Below are 3,102 nucleotides of genomic sequence, written 5' to 3'. Positions count from 1 at the left end.
CTTCAAACCTTATAAATCATTTTTGGCTTTCCCGGCCTGCACCTTCAGCTGGGTCAGATCATCAGCTTCTCTGCTCTTCTGTAGACCTCACAGTCTGAAGGCCTCCCAGGAGAGCTGCTGCACCCAGGGCAACAGGTAAGGGACCTTCCCAAATAACTGCAGCAGCTGGGAACCTAGAGGAGCCCAGCAGATTCAAGACCCATCCCCTCTGCTCTTACTCCACTCCCCTCTGGCCTGCACCTTCAAACAAGGCACATCATGAACTTCTCTGCCCCTCTGAAGACCCCACAGTCTAAAGGCCTCCTGGGAGATCCACTGTAGCCAGGGCAAAAGTTCTCCTAGGAAACCTGCAGCAACCCAGGGACACAGAAGGCAGGCTCCACACAGAGACACCCAGGCCAGTTAACATCAGAGATATCCAGATGGCAAAAGGCAAGCACAAGAACATAAGCAACAGAAACCAATACTATTTGGCAACATCAGAACCCAGTTCTCCCACCACAGCAAGCCCTGGATACCCCAATACACCTGAAAACCAGGATGCTGACTTAAAATCTTATCTCATGAAGATAATAGAGTCCTGTAAGGAGGATATAAATAACTCATTGAAAGAAATACAGGAAAACACAGGTAAACAAGTAGAAGCTCTTAAAGAGGAAACAAATAAATCCCTTAAAGAAATACAGGAAAACACAACCAAAACCCACATACTCATGGAAACTGAACAACTCTCTACTCAATGATAACTTAATCAAGGAAGAAAGAAAGAAAGAAATTAAGGACTTCCTGGAATTCAATGTAAATGATGACACAGCATACCCAAACTTATGGGACACAAAACAGTGCTAAGAGGAAAATTCATAGCACTAAGTGTTCTGGTAAGAAAATTGGAGAGATCCTACACTAGCAATTTAACAGCACACCTGAAAGCCCTAGAACAAAAAGAAGCAAACATACCCCAAGAAGAGTAGGAGGTAGGAAGTTGTCAAACTCAGGACAGAAATCAACCAAGTAGAAACAAAGAAAAAGATACAAAGAATCAACAAAACTGGTTCTTTGAGAAAATCAACAAGATAGATAAGCCTCTAGCCAAAGAAAAGGACACAGAGACAGTATCCAAATTAACAAAATCAGAAATAAAAATGGAGACATAACAACAGAAACCTGGGGAAATTAAAAAAAATCAATAGATCCTAATTCAAAAGCTTATACTCAACAAATCTGGAAAATCTGGAAATGGATGATTTTCTAGACAGATACCAGGTACCAAAGTTAAATCAGGATCTGATAAACCATCTAAACAGTCCCATAACCCCTAATGAAATAAAAGATAACATTAAAAAGCTTGAAAACAAAACAACAACAAAAAAAAACAAACAAAAAAACCAAAACAAAACAAAAAAAAAACACCCAGGGCCAGATGGGTTTAACTGCAGCATTCTACCAGACTTTCATTCTACCAGCTAATACCAATATTTCTCAAACTATTCCACAAAGTAGAAACAAAAGGAACACTACCTAATTCATTCTATGAATCTACAGCTATGCTGATACCTAAACCACACAAAGACCCAACAAAGAAAGAGAACTTCAGACCAATTTCAATATAAATATCAATGCAAAAATACTCAATAAAATTTTAGTAACCAAATCCATGAACATATCAAATGATCATTCATCATGATCAAGTAGGCTTCATCCCGGGGCTGCAAGGTTGGTTCAATATATGAAGATACATTAACATAATCTACTATATAAACAAACTTAAAGACAAAATCACATGATCATTTCATTAGATGCTCAAAAAGCATTTGACAAAACCCAACACCCCTTCATGTTTAAAGTACTGGAGAGATCAGGAATTCAAGGCCCATACCTAAACATAATAAAAGTAATATACAGCAAACCAACAGTCAATATCAAATTAAATGAAGAGATGCTTGAAGCAATCCCACTAAGATCAGAGACTAGATAAGGCTGCCCATTCTCGCTGTATATGTACTCGAAATTCTAGCTAGAGCAATAAGAAAACAAAAGGAGATCAAGGGGATACAAATTGGCAAAGAAGAAGACAAGGTATTACTACTTGCAGATGATATGATAGTATATATAAAGTGTCTTAGTCAGGGTTTCTATTCCTGTACAAACATCATGACCAAGAAGCACGTTGGGAAGGAAAGGGTTTTTTTAAATTACTTCCACATGGTTATTCATCACCAGAGAGAGTCAGGACTGGAACTCAAGCAGGTCAAGAAGCAGGAACTGATGCAGAGGCCATGGAGGGATGTTCCTTCCTGACTTGCTTCTCCTGGCTTGCTCAGCCTGTTCTCTTAAGAACCCAAGTCTTCCAGCCCAGGGATGGCACCACCCACAAGGGGCCCTACCCCCTTGATCACTAATTGAGAAAATGCCCCACAGCTGGATCTCATGGAGGCACTTCCCCAACTGAAGCTCCCTTCTCTGTGATAACTCCAGCCTGTGTCAAGTTGACACACACAACCAGCCAGTACATAAGGGATCCCAAAAATTTTACCAGAGAATTTCTGCCGCTGATAAACAACTTCAGCAAAACAACTGGAAACAAAACTAACTCAAACAAATCAGTAGCTTTCCTTTATACAAAGGTTAAACAGGCTGAGAAAGAAATTAGGGAAACAACATCCTTCACAATTGTCACAAATAATACAAAATATCTTGGGGTAACTCTAACTAAACAAGTGAAAAATCTGTATGACAAGAATTTCAAGTCTCTCATGAAAGAAATCAAAGACCACCTCAGAAAATGGAGAGATCTCCCATACTCATAGTAAAAAATGGCTATCCTAGCAAAGGCAATCTATAGATTCAATGCAAGCCCTATCAAAATTCCAACACAATTCTTCACAGATATGGATAGAGCAATTCTCAGTTTCATATGGAAAAACAAAAAACCCAGGACAGTGAAAACAATTCTTAACAATAAAGGAACTTCTGGGGGAATCACCATCCCTGACCTCAAGCTGTACTACAGAGCAATAGTGATTTAAAAAACTGCATACTTCGTTCCTTCTTAAAAGGGGGAACAAAATACCCATGGAAGGAGTTGTAGAGACTAACTTTGGA

The sequence above is a fragment of the Mastomys coucha genome, chromosome X (assembly GCF_008632895.1).
Source record: "Mastomys coucha isolate ucsf_1 chromosome X, UCSF_Mcou_1, whole genome shotgun sequence".
Taxonomy (NCBI): domain Eukaryota; kingdom Metazoa; phylum Chordata; class Mammalia; order Rodentia; family Muridae; genus Mastomys; species Mastomys coucha.
This window is presented reverse-complemented; position numbering follows the sequence as displayed.